Here is an 18,245-nt window from a genome sequence, read left to right as displayed (position 1 = left end):
CTTAACAAAAGCCACAACAACTTAACAAAAGCCACAACACAACAACTTAACGAAAGCCACAACACAACAACTTAACGAAAGCCACAACACAACAACTTAACGAAAGCCACAACACAACAACTTAACGAAAGCCACAACACAACAACTGAACGAAAGCCACAACACAACAACTTAACGAAAGCCACAACACAACAACTTAAAGGAATAGGCCACCGTTTTTACATACTGAGATATGTTCTTACCTAACCTTGGACGAGTTAATATATCCCCGTCTGGTCTTTGTCCGTGCGCTCTGTCATGCAAACGGAGCACATACGCAGCCTCTCCCACATGTCACATAGCTCCGAAAAAGCTCACGATAGAAGCTACCAAGCTCTTCCACGTGTTCCCTATTTAAATAAAGTTACGTGAAGTGTTTTCATGCAAAGTATATTTACACAGAAATGTAACATGTCGATTTTATAAGCTCCTAAAGACTTCCCCCCGCTCACTTCCGTCAATAACCTTTAGGAGTTACTGCGCGGACGTTGTGCTCCTGTATCCTTACGCCTCACAATATAGTACCCCTTTTATCTGCTTATAAAATCGACATGTTACATTTCTGTGTAAATATACTTCGCTTGAAAACACGTAACTTTATTTAAATGACAGTAAACCAGACGCTGTCCTTCCTGTCCGCCATCTCTTCCCATTCAAAATTAACAGGGTCGCAGAGAAATGAAGCGATAGCTCAAGATTTGGTCAAGGACAGAGTGAAAGTTCGGATGTGACTGGAGCAGGTTAAAAAACCTTATGTGAGACGTAAGGACTTCACTGGAGGAAACCTGTGTTCATAACGGTGGATGTTTTTGTCTTGAGGCTAATGCGGCTAACAAAATAAAAAATTGAAACTAGCGCAAAGTTTTGAACGAGCCTGCGCAAAAAAGATGTTAGTAGTTTAAATAATATTTACTTGTTTACATGTTATATCATCATTTTAAACACTAGCCTTAAGCTCTAAGATAAAAGCTCCGCCCCTTACGACCGCTGGCGTTTCCTTTGGGTGCTAGATTCACAGTGAACATGATTTTTGTAATACGTTGCTGTTACTGTCCATCAGTAACTTGTTGTCCTTAACCAGTTCCTGAGCATCTCTTTATTTGTGTGGGACCTGCTAGTTGTGAAAGTAAACGATCGCCGACAGGAAGTACAGTGTCTGGTTTACTGTCCAGGAAGACGTCACGTGGTGAAACTGTGCATATAGCCCATAGATGGGTTTCCGTTTCTCGATCCACAGCAGAACGAAGAGAGTAGCAGTTGCCGACTCACACTGTCCCTGGCCGCCTCTCGCTCTCGCCGGGTCTCACTTTACCGAGTCTCAGCCTGATAACTGTACCTGGTTTCGTTTGGCAGCAGCATGAAATAAAACAAGTCTACTACGAGCTCATCGTAGACTTGCTTTATTTCATGCTGCTAGCTAATCCCGTTGTCAAATCTGTTTGATGCCACTTTTCTTTGCTTTTTACTACAGTTCAGATTTTGATTAATAAAAGCGTCGCCTTTGTTGCCATTCATTGCTGCTTCAGCCACCCGTTCCACAGCTTTGTAACTCCTTGAAATCTACGTTGCAAGAAAGCACTTAGGCAAACACGAACTTGCACCAAAATCACAAGCGATCTGCGCTTATGCTGCAACTCACTCCGCTGCGAGGAAACTGGGAAGGATTTTGTGTTCTTCATTTCCAGTTCTGACAGAGTTGGAATGGAACAGGAACATGTTTATTAGACGAGACGGCCTGGAGAAGGGGTTTATCTTCAGAGAAGTTAAGGAGGAATTGAAAGTTATTAATAATTTTCTCCATTCTTTGATCGATGCCAGTTGTACCTCGCTGACGTCCAGAGAGGTCACATGACGGAGCAGACTGGGGTTCTGCACGGCCCACGTCAGGTTGGACTTTTTGGTGGGATTCCCAATGTTCAAATTTGTTAGTTTTGGAAAGACATCAGCTGTTCCTTTTAACCTCACCAGTGGATTTCCCGACACATCGAGGGAAGTCATTTCAGCCGAGACATTTCTCAAGTCTTGGGATCGAAAAGTGGTTATCTCATTGTTCATAATCATCAAGTCTCTGAGCCGTGGCATGTGCTGAATAACTAACTTGACCTGTGCAATTTTTTTGAGTTTATTGCGGGAGAGTTCGAGAAGTGTGAGGCTGCCCAGGGATCTGAAGGCGTTTGGAGCCACAGCCTGAATGTGATTACTGTCAAGTCTTAATGGGATATTTCAGGATTTTTGACAGTTCTTATGTTTGAAGAGTTTGGTGGCACTAGGCTAATGCAAGGCTAGCGCATTTCCACGATACCATCTAGCCTGCGTTAAAAACAGTCTGACCCGCTCCAGTGCACCTGAGGCAAATAACAGTCCCTCAAAATGCGATCATTCATGTGATGCAAGGTCAGTTATGTTCCAAAAACGGTTCTATCGACACATAGACATTTATATGGTTAGTCTGGTGTTATAAGTGATTTGCCTCAGGTGCTCTGTGGAGCAGGTCAGACTGTTTTTAATGCAGGCTAGCTGATACCATAGAAAAACTCTTCAAATATAAGAACTGCATGAATTACAAAAAAAAATATCTCCAGAAATCAGCAACACTCTGGATAACTAGGAAATGAGGCCCTATGTCAAAAATCCTGAAATATCCCCTTAAGTGTAGAAGTTTGGACAAACCATCGAACACATCGTCCTGGAGATCCATGATTTGATTCCTGCTCAGTGTCAGCTGTTGAAGGGAAACTAACTTAGAGAAAGAGCATTTGCCGATCAGTGAGATGGAGTTTAGTGTTAGGTCCAATGATGTTAAATTTGGGAAATGTGTAACATTTGAAACTTGTATCTTGTTAAAGATGTTTTTTTTCAATGCTCTTCACAGAGGGAGGGATGTCTGTGGGAACCTCTGTGAGTTGGCATTCAGCGCAAACAGCTTTATCTTGGTGAAGGACACAGCTCCTGAGTGAAAATCCCCTGACGACAAAGCCACAGTTCAGTAAGAGGAAATACATTATAGTTGGCTCCATGACTGATGTCAGTACTTTAGATTTAGAGAAGCTACTGCCCACTTCACTCCTAGAATAAAGACAAAAAGAGAAGTGAACACAATGCAGACTCAACATTTGTTTCAACATTTTTGGCCATTAATTTTTTAGCAATAAGTTTATTCTCATTTAGCATCATTGTATTCTACGGAACCATTGAAAAGAGATGCGGGATGTGTGACATTCTAAGGTATAAGGCACTTTCAAACTCTCTATTGTGGATTGTTTATTTATGTTTAGCAAAAATGGAATTGCCGTTGTGGGGATTCGAAGAGGTGAGCTCCCGGGCTCGCGTCCCGGAAAATTAGTAAAGGGAGGGAGGGTGGGGCTGGAAACCCCGAACAAGAGAACGAGGTTAGAAAACGGGGGGCTTAGATATCTGCCGGCCGGAAGGGGCATACGCGAGGTGTGGCCCTGCTCCGGAACCTCAGATAACTTCTTATCTCCACTTCACTCACAAGGACTACAACCTCAGATAGCATGCACAAATATGTTTATTTATGTAACAAAAATGGAATTGCCGTTCTGGGGATTCAGAGAGGTGAGCTCCCAGGCATGTATGGACTTCGAAGGCTGAGGAAGACCAACGACCCAAGATCTTAATGAGACGATCAGGCACGCCTCGGCTGGATGCTGATATTGCAGCTCCGACGCAGAAGGAGTGCTCAGAGAAAAAATCTGGGCAAATGTTGAACTTCTTCAAAACAAACCTAAAGGAATGAACCACCGTCGGTAATAAAAAGCGGATCCTGCGGGGATGCGCCGCTCCATATCCTATATTGGACATAGTGAACTTGCGTAAGAATGCAGCTTAAAAAATAAATCACCCCTGTTAGTCTTGTTTTGCTTGAGGTGGAAGGCCAGTGCAACCTTCTGAAACTAACTGGATATCACTCACGCGGGGTGGACTTGCTGAGCCGTCAAGAAGGAGCAAACTCTGCGCAACGGAGGTAACCAAAGAAGGCCAGGAAAAATATAGACTCAAGTGTACGAGCAATGTGCTCTCAATGGAGTGCCAGACAAGGCGACGCAGGAAGGGCATAATAGCGAGCGTGTTGCTCCTGCTCTCATTGATTATATCCACAGCCGCCAGGTTTTCTGAATGGATATGGATCTGGATGTCCACTCATGCACCCATGGTACACTGTAAAAGGTTTATCGTAGATTTTACAGCAACTTACCAACAGGGTTCCAATATATTACTATAATGCCAAGTCTTTTTACAGTAGTAATACTGTAACATTAAGTTACTGTAATAGTATTACTACTGTAATATGAATTACAGTAAGTTACTGTAATAGTATTACTACTGTAATATGAATTACAGTAAGTTACTGTAATGCTACAATACAGTAAGTTATTTAAATTACTCTAGATTTTACAGTAACTTTAATACTGTAATAATACCATTACTGCATTACTGTACAGCAAGCTACTGTAAATGATTACAGTAGTGTAATGACAATTGCAGCATTAATTTACAGTCGTAAAGGCCACAAGACGCTGCACAAGACGCAAGAACTTTGTTCTTGTTCTTGAGGCATAAGAACAAGAATAAGTACGCAGCCTATTGTCTTTGACCATGCACGTTTCGACTGAACAGGCAGATGATTTTACAGAATAGGGGAAAAACATGAAAACAGTCTTTACCCTCAATCACACCTTTAAAAAAGTTGTGTTGTGGGCCCTTCCAAACAAACTTTACAAATCTATAACTCAATGAAGGAATGATTTTTTTCAAAACATATTTTGAAGGTTTAACTCTATTTTAATACATATAAAAATATAACTTTTTTTTTTTTTTTTTTAACCCTATCGAGTTTTCTATAGTGCATTGTACAAAAAGACAAAAAATGTTTTTGAACATTTTAAATGCAAAATGGGAAATTTCTGTTCTGTCTGTTCGGTTGTGGCAATTTTAGCGGCAATTTTCCAATGGGCGAGGAAGCGCTTCTGTATGGTCATTATGGTGGGGAGGTGACATTGCTGTAATACCACCCCCTGGTGGCCAAGGTGACTCCAAGCGATCATTGTTTCAAATGGGACTTCAGACGCGCCAAGAACGGCTTAAAAGCCTGGCTCCAAAGAGTTCCCTTTTGAGGAACGGCCATTAAGGTGCACACAGGACGGAGGAACCTTTTTCAATGGCTGAATGAGACCCGTTCATCTTTATTATATTATATCTGCAATTTTCGCACACTGGCATTGTGGGAGCTTCAACACAAATGTGCTTGTAACCTGTAAAAACCTGGAAGATCGTGTGGGCACCGCCATGAATTGTGCCCGCCCCCTTTTCTCCTATCAGTTAACATAGGACTGTAGAAGTCCAGATCAAATCAGTTACTACATGAAAACAAAGCCGTTTTTCAGCCGCATAGGAAACAGTGCAGCTGCTTGTTGGTACAAATGAACATTGGCCATTTTACACAAATCAATCGACTAAACATGACTGGAAGTGTCAATACAACGGAAGTGCTGAGACAAAGCAAAAAGAAGCAATAGTGGGCGGGGCAGAATAAGGTGTATACAAATAATATTGTTTTTTCAATATTTTAAGGAGCTCATAGCTCCTAATTTTAAACTAGGAACCACTGCACCAAATCCCCCCTCACCCCTACCCTCGAGTGATCCATGCACAACCACTGTTGATTGACAGGCGCACATTAAATAAAAAAATATTAATATAGGATATTTGTCACAAGCGCCTGACTTCAGTAAGCACAAGCGTCCAACTACGGGCCTCGTGTGTTGGAAGCACAAGTCGTTCCTCATGGGGATGGGGACTGATCAGGACAGGGCTTCAGTGGATCATTTGAAGCCCGCTCATGTGCTCCAGCAGGACGGGGTGGAGGAGGCTCGTAGCGGCCGGACATTGACCCTTTGCCCGTTGCGAGCCCACCGCTGGAGCTTGTCACAGGCAGTTCGAGGGGTAGAGTGGTCAAGTTGCCTATGTGGTATACGTTTTTTTGTTAAGAACGAAATTAAATTGCAGAGAAACAATCAGCCTCGTCTCTTTGTATACATCCTCCCCTGAAATGACCTAATGTTTGATGCTTTTCAGAACAAACACATGATTTAAAGGATGGTATGGTATGTTGCACAATATAACATTGACCAAAGGGAAAGATGCATTGTACCAGGTTATAGCAAAAAAAACAAAACAGGTTGCTGTTACAGTACAAACACTACACTAAAGTTTTTTTCTGATGATGGATGCTGTCACTGGAGTAAAGGTAATAGAGCAGGGGGGTAAATGACTTTTAATTAGGATAAACTCGAAATGAACGCGATATCTGAACGAGTCGTGATCTGAGGTCACTCTCGCTGTTCTCTGGATGTGGAGCGGTCAGATGGACTTCAGACTTTTTTCTCCACCCTTGATGCGCCTGTCTACTCTCACCAATCATCCAGGCAAGGCACAGCCATATCTCCAACGAGCCAAATAATACATACGGTAACTCGGGATCTCCAACAGGAGGAAATTACCCCTCTCTAGCGGTTTTCATCAATTTCTACATTTTCTTTTTGTTCTAAATTCGATAAATGTTGTAAAATAAAGAGGAAACACGTGTATCTCCCTACAGTTGTGTTGAAGTATCATCTCGGCCTCTTTACTAAAGCTGTATACTGTAGTTGTGGAAGTGTCTTCAAAGCATAATACGCTATCTGCCATTTTTGTCTCGTAAAAGCATCAACGTGGGGTGACAGGGGATGGAGTATCCCAACCATTCAGCTCAGCTCTGTTCTTGTTCTTGCAGGGAATTAACTGTTCCATCTTGAGCTGCCTCATCTGCCTCTTCCTGTGTCTGTGGTCTGGATCAATACTCTTCCAGGAACAGGTCACATGATCCACTGGTCACATGACGGAAACCATATGAAGAAGCAGCAGCCCATTCACAAACTGATGGTGTGTGAGTGGGGGTGTGTGGGGGAGCTTGATTGATGTCATAGTTGCTTATTACCTTTTTGCAGAGATGTATTTGTTTGCTGAGTGTTTAGTTTGTTTTGTGCAGTGCCTTGTGAATGTGACTTGTGTCTTGAGCAGCTAAAATATCCCAGAGATCACTCACAGCGGCCAAAACTTTGTCTGGTCAGAGGGTCCGGTCATCTGAAATACGTGTTGTTTTCACTTTTGGGTAAGATGCTTTGTAGCCTATAGGGGCCCTTTTTGTGTTTTATTTTAAATAAATAATAACTGTAATTTCCGGACTACAAGCCACTACTTTTTTTCCCACGCTTTGAACCTTACAGCTTTTAAGGCTTTAAGGTCTTACTGAATATTGTGTCAATAGCAATGCACCTGGGTCCAAAAACATGTGGTCTGATGTGAGAAGGATGCAATAACAGCTCCAAATCCAAACATAAAGTTGTGGAGACGATGGAGACGCTCAGAATCAGAATCAGAATACTTTTTATTGCCATTATTTGTAAACAGGTTCACAAACTAGGATTCTTTCTCGGTGAAGACGTGCAACATTAAACATAAGCACAAAACCACCGTGGCAACCTTCCTCGGCGCCCTCTTGGATATTTCACGCAGTTCTTTTTGGAACTCATCTGCACAATAACTCAGAAAGTAAAACCATATCAGTGTCCGCAGTTTCAGATCTCGGCCCTACAGGGTGTTAATTGCACAACGCCGCGGCGGCAGCAAGATGCCCTTCCACACTGTAACGTGGCTTTGGGTGCAAAATAAATGTGATTAACTGCTGAAATATTATTAAGCGACTGGCGGGTTAAATTGATCAAAACAAGACACACTCCCGAGGAGTTGCAGTGCGGGCAGCGCTTTAGTGTGACTAAATAAATAATAATATAATTGAATGTATACATTTTTAAGCTCTTAACACACGTTAGTAAATGTACCTGTAGGCCACCGTTCTATTGAAATATTTGACCGCACACAGAGAGAAATGTCCAGTATTTCCATGTGCTTGGAATAGCGTGGACAGCTGTGGTGTATAGACCTCTGTGGCTTATAAATGTACTTGTTTTTTTCTTTATACATTTGTTGGTGTGGCTAATAATTGTAGGGGTAGCTTAGAGTTGTGTAATAAATAGCAGAAAAAACTAGCAGTTTTAACCTAGCTATTAACCCAAAGGCACACAGGCAAGTAATATTGACAGAGGCCGGTTCCATAATTGAAATATTCACTTTTATTTGTTCCATTAAAGTTAAAATATAGAGATCCATATGATGCATCATGTTTCTCATGTTCAGCCCGCTGACTCACGCGCCACAACAGTGGGCTTACAGGACGGCACGAGACATACCATACATGTGCATAAAACTTAAAACAACACACGGGAAAACAAGATGGCAGAGCCTGCACTGGCCCGCCAGTGCTTGGAGTTGGACCTAAAATATACAAAATACTTGGTCACAAAACAATTCATAACCCTTTATCACCTGGCCAGTGGATTAATCTATTGTACATGTTTTCAGTGGTAGGGGAAACCAGAGCACCCAGAGGAAACCTACGCAGACATGGGGAGAACATGCAAACTCCACACAGAAAGGCTCAGTCCAGGTGAGAATCTATGATGAGCAAAAACAGCGTTCACATGTAGGGCATTGCTTTCGCTGTAACAGATCGGTAATTTAATAAAACAGCGTTAGACGCCTTAATGCATCAGCTGCTCACCAAACACATCCAGCGAAAACACAGCAATCGCTTGTGTTCTGATGGGGCTGTATCAATCACCCTTCACTGTGTGATCCCTGACATACTGACATATGACTTCAAGCAGTAGTAATAATAATCATGTGTCTTTTAAAATTTAATCAAGAACATACTTAAAATATGTTATATACTGTAGTTCCATTGTTACCATGGAGATACGCCATGGAGAACCAGTGGTGAGCGCTTGTGCGTCACAAGTAGAAGCTCCGGGTTCGATTCCCACCTTGATGGGGCCTTTCTGTGTGGAGTTTCCTCCGGGTCCTACGGTTTCCCTTACCACTAAAAACATGTACAATAGGTGAATTCTCCAGCCAGGTGATTCTGACTATCAGCCTGGTTTCACATCTGGAAATTGGTCCCAGTGACGTCGAGGGATGGGTTAAATGCAGAGGACAAATTCCGTTGTAGTCTACGGTTGTTTTATAATGACAAATAAAGCAAAAAAAAAAGTGACAGTCTGTCAGTTCGCAAAGCAATGAAAGATAGATTGAAATTTGAAAGTAAACCTTCAAATTCCTCCTGATGGACCTGGCAGTCTGGCCCATAGGAAAAGCTTGTCTCATTGGTCAACGTGGGCGGATACTAGACTCTGATTAGTCACTGAGATCTGGGAAGGACGGACTTTACAAAAAAGAATATATATATTATTACTTTCTTTACATCAAAATGCAAAACCAGGTGGACGATTTTTGCCCATTTTTATAAAATTTGTTAAACATTTAGACTTCCAGACTATCACTTTAACCATAACCATGTTTGTGGCTGTTTTCCATAGACTTACACTAGCTAATAACACTACACAAAGTGAATAAAAAAGCTGTGGAACCACCTACGTTAGCTACTGAGTCACAACTGGTAAATCCATCTTACACAAGTGTTTTAATAACTCCAGTATTGTACCTTTTAAAATCCATTCATAAGTTCATTAATGCTGCAAATCCCATTATGCTTAGTGACATGACATCACAGTAGGCCTACTCTATAAAAAAAAAAAAACTCTTCCTCACCCTCCGTGGGCGGTCTCTCTTTCTCCTCCTGCTCGGGTCCTCTACCAGAGGCCTGGGAGCTTGAGGGTTCTGCGCAGTATCTTTGCTGTTCCTAGAACTGCACTTTTCTGGACCGAGATGTCTGATGTATTTCCTGGGATCTGCTGGAGCCACTCCTCCAGTTTGGGGGTCACTGCCCCGAGTGCCCCAACGACCACGGGCACCACTGATGCCTTCACCCTCCAGGTTTTCTCCAGCTCTTCTCTGAGCCCCTGGTATTTTCTCGTGTTCCTTTTTCCTGATGTTGAAGTCGCTTGGTATTGCTATGTCGACCACAACGGCTTTCCTCTGCTCTTTGTCCACCACCACAATGTCCGGTTGGTTCGCCATTACCATTTTGTCCGTCTGTATCTGGAAGTCCCACAGGATCTTGGCTCGGTCATTCTCTACCACCTTTGGAGGTGTTTCCCACTTTGACCTTGGGATTTCCAGCCCATACTCTGCACAGATGTTCCTGTACACTATACCAGCCACTTGGTTATGGCGCTCCATGTAAGCTTTCCCTGCCAGCATCTTACACCCTGCAGTTATGTGCTGGATTGTCTCATTGGCCTCTTTGCACAGTCTACACCTGGGGCTCAGAGAAGAGCTGGAGAAAACCTGGAGGGTGAAGGCATCAGTGGTGCCCGTGGTCGTTGGGGCACTCGGGGCAGTGACCCCCAAACTGGAGGAGTGGCTCCAGCAGATCCCAGGAAATACATCAGACATCTCGGTCCAGAAAAGTGCAGTTCTAGGAACAGCAAAGATACTGTGCAGAACCCTCAAGCTCCCAGGCCTCGAGCAGGAGGAGAAAGAGACCGCCCTCGGAGGGTGAGGAAGTTTAGTTAGTTTTAGTTTTATATATATATATATATATATATATATATATATATATATATATATATATATATATATATATATATATATATATATATATTTTTTTTTTTTTAGGAAAAGTCAGATAGACAAATATAATACCGGCTGTTCGTGTTATTATACGGTCATTCCTCTGCTCCAGGTGCACTTCAGGTGAACGGTAAGCTCGTCACATTTTGTCCCAGTCGGGGCTCCGTACCTCTGTCTGCAGCTGCTCCAACATGGCGGCCGAGGGGAGCGGTGACTCAGGCCGCAGACAGCCGGCTCCGAGTGTCTGACCGCGGGGAGAGGAGGAGCGCTCTTTACCCCCACTGTAGACCCACCTCCAGCGGCGTTCACGGACCGGTACCTACCTCCCCTCTCCCGGCGGCTGTGACAGGCTCCGGACCCCGCCTGAGGAGCTCGGAAAGCGGGCTGAGGAGGGAGCAGTCTGCGGTGAGTGGAGCTGCGTGGACCGTTATTATGACAGGACAGGTTTGTTACGGTAAAACCACTCAACTTGACACAGGTTTATTGATTTAGATTTGCATTTTAATACTGCAGGTTATGACAAAGCGGAGGGAATCTTGATATTTTAGTGTCATGCGTTTATTTACAATATTTTTATCATTTTAACCCTGGAATAAGAAGAGTGTTGATGTCTCTATCTGGTCTGTGCTTTTTGTATCAGAATCTGAATTGTTTTTTATTTTGTCATTTTTGCATTAAATTTGCTGCGTCCTAATACGATTATAAGGGCACGCAAATAAAATAAATAAATAAATAAAAATAAAATCAGTTTATGTTCTCCTTAGTCAAAACGCTATGAAACTCCCCAAATTGAGAATGTTGTTTCACCCGTATTTTACTATTGCAGATGTTCAGCTAATCTGGCCCAGACCGATCAGCTTGTGACATGTCAGACTGATTATGAGGCAATTTTGCTTGAAATAAGAAAATAGATCTTTCAAAAGGACAAATCATCCCACTGGCAATACATTAATCTGAAATATGGATTTTACTGCAACAAAACAAATCAAATGTTATGATGTCATATGATGAATATAAATTTTAGTGATTTAAACAAATCTTTTTTTGTTTTTGAGTGAGTTTAAAATCTATAACCGTCAAACAAAAATGTCTCCTTTTACCTTCTTTTCATTCAAATAAAGGCAGTATATCTTCTGTCGTGAATTGACCGAGACCAGATTTGTAATTTCTAGGGCTGAAACAACTAATCAATTAATCAATTCAATTCAAATCATTTTCTGCACAAATACAGACTCAAATAGAGCAAAAATTACATGACAATTTAGTGTTTTTGTTTTTAAACTTAGGGTATTAAGTGTATGAAGTGTGTTCTGCGGCTTGTCCAGTCAGAAATCAGAATTAGCACTAAGAGCATTGACTACATCAAAGAAAGCGCAAGTGGCGTCACTTAAAGGAACTATACAGAGTTTAAAAATGTCAAAATTATGTATTTTCCTTCCCCTACATGTTCCAACAATGTCCTAATGTGTAGAATGAGCCCAGACCTGTTCACCACAACTGCCTCTAAAATCCTGCACTGTCACTCAAAAACGTGTCAATTCGGTTGAAGTGCCGTCATGCACGAGCTTAATGTAGAAGCTGCAGTTACACCTGTGACCTGAGGTGGCAGTAGTGAGTATAAAATGTCTAACTTGCTTCTACAGCCCCTTTAAGTTTTTTCTGGTAAAAAGTTTGAAAAAATAAAATTTTCATACACCTTTCATAGCCAAGCGATTAATCGATAAATTGTAAAAATAGAGTAGAGTATTCAGTAGAATAATCGATTACCAAAATAATTAACAGCCTTAGTAATTTCACATTGTATTAAACATCGTTAACCAGTGGACTTGTTTGCAAATGCTGGCACCTGAAAAAATAAGAAAATAAAAATGCAGTTCACTGTTGAACCACGAAGGGCAGTGCAGCCACACACAGCTTTTACTATTTTACAGTACTGAAGTGCAGACACTAACTTGAGTTCCCATCACTTGATTTGAATGTGCATTTGTAACGAGTAGAAACCTTCATTTGCTTTGAAAGTTTATACGCTTGCTTGAGGTGGTTTTTGAATTTTGCGAATACTGTTTACTAGTGTTAATGCACATTTGATGGAAGCAGAATGATCGCACATACATTAACGTAGCAAATGGCGACTCTAAAAAACCCTTCGTTACCAGGATTCCTATGTAGCTTTGGGCCTTGTTTGCTTAAAAGCCTGGCTCCAAAGAGTTTTTCTTTTTCTTGAAATTGTTATGACCCATGTGACCACGCTGGGGTAGGTGTCATATTTTTAACCACCTTGTTTTTTGTGCAGCAGAAATAAAAATGTTGAAGCCTAAATCTATGATTGACAGGATCTGGGGTACTCTGCTGGCCCCGTGAGGATGGGAACCCCGCCTTTTTGACCTTTTAAGGAACAGGCTGAATGGGGCTGAATGGGACACTGGCTATATCTCGTACAGTCTGGATCAAAAGTTTAAGACCAGTTGAAAAATGGCAAAGATTCACATTTTGTATGGTTGGATCTTAATAAGGTTCTAATTAGAGCTTCAATATGCAACTAGAACAAAAGCGAGACAAAAAAAGAAAAATAACTTTTATTGGAAATAGCAAAGTGAAATAGTCTGTTTTAAACAAAAGTTTAAGACCATATGCCTTTAAAGGCCTGTGCAAAAATGTGATTCAGTGTCATTTTCTTTCTGGTTTTCACACTGTCATCACGTCCTGATGGTAAAGGCAAAAACACATTTTTGTTTATCCAGTGTTTGTTTTGTTGAGCTGCATAAACAGGGCCTCTCGCAGCGCACCATCGCTGCTGAGGTGGGATGCAGTAACACATTTTGAATTTCTTAGATGTTCCTGTTATGGAACAAAATAGTCAAGTGGAAAACCCCCCAAAAATGTCACCAGCTCTGAGCCGGAGGATCTGATTTTTTTTTTTTTGCTCACTCCCATTTCTTGTTGTTGCACATTGAAGTTCTACTTGGAACCTTGCTAAGATCCAACCATGCAAAATGTGAAGTTTTGCCAATTTTTAACTGGTCTTAAATTTTGAGACTCTATATTATCTATTATTGAAGTGAAGAAGGAAAGTAATCCATCAGTCGCAGGTCGTTTAGTCAAAAAAATACATCCCAGACATCGCTGCACTGTCTTTACCCCTGCGTTTATGCTAACAACAGCGCATTGGAGCTAAGGGACAAAGTAAGCGACTAAAAAAGTACCCAGATGCTCGCGATCTGCATTAGAAAATGTCAAAAACACAGTCCAGGATAGTTTTTGTCCAGCATTAAATGTGCTGCGAGGCTTCAGAGTAGTTAATACGTTTGCTTAGCTTTAGCATGTAGGACGGCTAAATGAACATTTATTCAAGTGCAAAACATGCAACATGCACCTCCCATCATTCACAAAAACTCATTGGATGTCAACAGTTCAGCAGCAGACTAAAGTTTTGTTTGCAGATGCGCTTTCAAATCCTGACAGCTTAATTGGACCCGTTTGATTATTAAAATAACAATAAAAAGATGCTCCAAGTTGCTCCACAACAGAAATGGCTTTGTTTGGCTGCAGCCGAGGAAAAACATCTGCTCGAATTCAAGCAATTGTAACAACACAGTTTTTGCTAAAACATACTGTAGTTACCACAATTAGATTTTAGATTTTGCTTAACATTTAAGCAAAGTTTGTCCATTTGTGTGATGTTTATTGTTTCACTTCCTTATTAGACACTGACAGGAAGTGACATTGATGGAGTCAAACAATTTTAAACTGTTGCCAAACTGCTCTTGGACTTTATCTATGTCACTTCCGGGTCAGCAGGAAGTGACAGCGTTCAAATTGCTGCTTCACTGAAATAAAATGCTATTTATTAGTTGTTCTCCATCTCAAGTCATATTTTCAAATGCATTAAAACCTGTCCTATCCTATATAGATGTTATTCTCTCGTCCATTGTCGACTCTGGGATATAATGAAAGTGAGTTTAACAGGAGAGAGGCTCTAAAAATACTCCATCAGCTGTCCACACTGAGCTCTGGCTTCAGCCACAAACAATGGGGTTGCACTGTTTCCCACACAGTACCACCGAGTCACTCCTGTGAGTCAGATGCCCTCCCATCGTCCCATACCCCTGTAGTTTTTCACTCAGATGGAGCAGATCGGATTCTGCGCCGTGATTGGATGAATATACCAGATAATGGACCTGGTGTCTGATTGAAATGACCAGGAAAACATTAGTGGTTTTATCTTTTCCAGACGGTTTACAACACATTTGATCACTTTGAAAATATATTTTCTGTATAAATTACTAAAGTTATTTCCAAATAGTCGCCAAGTTATTTTAACCCCTTAACCCTCACCTTGAACCCAGCACATCTTACCCAAATCTAAAAGCTTCTCCACTTAATAGGCTAGGCAGGTTCATAGGCCAATGCAATGCCTCATTTGAAAGCTGAGACCTGCAAAACTCATCTAAGCTTCTTCATTTTTTTTGGTCACATTTTTGTTTGTTTGTTGTCACGTTTTTTTTTGCCATGTTTTTATTACATTTTGTCACGTTTTCATTGCTTTTTTGTAGCCTTTTGCCCTCTGTAATTGTTGTGATCAAGCCACAAAGATGTGACAACAAAAACCTCAGGAAACACAACCAGTAAGGAGTAGTAAGTAAATATGCGCTAAACATGAAATATTTTAGTTGTAATATACTGTAATATGACAAACTAAACATGCATAATAATTTTAAAATCTTGATATTCCCAAAGACAACGAGAAATGGGTATCTGACCTGCGACGGAGTAAACGTAAAGTGAATATTTGCATGAGGCTCCTAGTGCTAATTCTGATTTTTGATTGGATAATAGTCCTGAGAACAGGTATTTATGACATTTACCAAACACTAATTCCCTCACTGTAAAAGAAATGTGAGGGTATGTAGTTTTTCATTAAGTACTGTCTTTTTTGCTCTTTCTGTGTTTGCTAGAAACGATTAATCACTAAAATAGTTGTCAACTATTTAAATTATCGATTCATTTTTTCAGCCCCCTGTGATGAAAATACTACTCCTACTACAGTTAATTCACTTAGTTTAAAGGGATATTTCAGTATTTTTGACATAGGGCCTCATTTCCTAGTTATCCAGAGTGTTGCTGATTTCTGGAAATATTTTTTTTGTAATTCATGCAGTTCTTATGTTTGAAGAGTTACGTGGCGCTAGGCTAGTCGCTAGGCTAGTGCAAGGCTAGCACATTTCTATGGTATCAGCTAGCCTGCATTAAAAACAGTCTGACCCGCTCCACAGAGCACCTGAGGCAAATCACTTATAACACCAGACTAACCATATACAGTGGGGAAAAAAAGTATTTGGCCAAAATCCAATAGAATGTCTATGTGAAACTGACCAAATACTTTTTTTCCCCACTGTAAATGTCTGTGTCGATAGAGTAATTTTAACCATTTTGCATTTAAAATACCTTATATTTGAGCAGCATCTGCTTCGTGGTTGTATAAGCTACGCAGTGGCGGAGTGATCTGCTCGAAAATAGTCCCTCAAAATGCGATCATTCATGTGATGCAAGGTCAGTTATATTCCAAAAATTGTTGGGTGCTCTGTGGTGCGGGACAGACTGTTTTTAATGCAGGCTAGCTGATATCGTAGAGATGCGCTAACCTCGCACTAGCCTAGCGCCACAAAACTCTTCAAATATAAGAACTGCATGAACTACAAAAAAAAATATCTCCAGGTATCAGCAACACTCTGGATAACTAGGAAATGAGGCCCTATGTCAAAAATCCTGAAATATCCCTTTAACCTTAATCGAGTGCTTTTTTCTTCTGTTCGGCATTACCCGGCACGGTAGCGCAGCGGTTAGCACTCTCGCTTCACAGCTAGAAGCTCCGGGTTCGATTCCCACCAGGACAGGGCCTTTCTGTGTGGAGTTTGCATGTTCTCCTCGTGTCTTTGTAGGTTTCCTCCGGGTACTTTGGTTTCCCCTACCACTAAAAACATGTACAATGGGCCTGTGTGAATGATAGTGGTCAGAGGGACCGTTGGCGCAGATGTGTACAGTCGCGACAGCACTACTGTCAGTCTCCCCCAGGGAAACTGAAGCTACAAATGTAGTTTACCACCACAGAGTATGGAGTGAATGTACAATTGTCATGTAAAGCGCTTTATAAATAAAAATCTTCTTCTTCTCCCCAAATCTGAAATCTTAAGATAAACTGATTTATACTTTTTTCTTGCATGGTTGTCCCGTTTTTGTCGCATTTTGGACACATTTCTGTCACTTTTTGTCACGTTTTTGTTGCTTTTTTTTGTTTATTTGAAAGCAAGACCTTTCTGGAAAATGTGTGTTAGATCTGTATGAGTAAAACACAACCTACAGGTGGTGGACAGCAGGTAAGTTTTTGAAATAATTGTAATTATTTTAGTTTTACCGCTAAGGCCTGATCCACAATCACCTTACGTATTACTATATGTCTGCTTGTGTGTTGAGATAAATCTGGTGTGCGCATTTCTCTGGAGAAGTCTGACTATAATTATCGCCTGAGCATATTCAGAGCACTCCGTTCATGTAAACACTGAGTGACCATTGGCTCTGTTGGGTCTGATGTTTCTCTCAGCTGTTTTGAGTCACATGACGCAAGTAGGCGTTTTTTTTTCTGGCCTCAGTTTAGTGGTGGTTCGTGCTGTCATCCGAGTCACAGGCTAAAATAAGCTCAGAGTTACATCATCCCGGGGCTACAGTGAACCGGGGGGTGTGTCACGGGGGGGCACAAACTGGCTGACTGACTTCATGTGCTCTAGGGCTAATCAATCATCTTCCACCTGACTGAGATTTTTGCATTTTTTCACAAACAACAACCTAAAAGACAAATCCATGGGGAAAAAAATTGTTCAAAAAGTTCAGATATAGTCATGATTTAATCCTTCTTTTGGTCTTAACTCTCATCATTGGAGCCCGTGCCATCATTTCAGCCCATTTTCACCAATCTTCGATGTCCCACAGAAATATCTACTTTAACTTAAAAATGCATTTAATTATTGGCTTAACGGCTACTTTTTAATTGGCAAATGAAGAGCGATAGTTTTCATCAAAAACAGGCGGAAATCACCCCTTAGTAAAACAGTATTTTAAACATCCCGTAAACGAATTGCGACTTCCCACTTCATAAATGTATTGGTGAAATACATACAACAACTTTAAAAAAATATCTGAAAAAATACATAGGCATACAATTTTGCAGACTTTTCTTATTTCTTATATTCCATTTTCCCATATGTAATGGACACCACTCTTTAGCTAGCCCCTTGTATACCGTATACAGATCCTTTACAAAAAAATTGAATATCATGGAGAAGATTATCATGATTCCTTCGGCTGATGATCTGTATGGAGATGCAGATTTCATCTTCCAGCAGGACCTGGCCCCTGCCCATACCACCAGAAGCACCAAAACCTGGTTTGATGCCCATGCCACAGTGCTGGACTGGCCAGTCAACTTGCTGGACCTAAACCCTATTGAGAATCTATGGGGTTTTATCAAGAGGAAAATCAGGGACACCAGACCCAAAAACACA

The sequence above is a fragment of the Gobius niger genome, assembly GCF_951799975.1.
Source record: "Gobius niger genome assembly, chromosome: 4".
Lineage (NCBI taxonomy): Eukaryota > Metazoa > Chordata > Actinopteri > Gobiiformes > Gobiidae > Gobius > Gobius niger.
Note: the sequence above shows the minus strand (reverse complement) of the source record.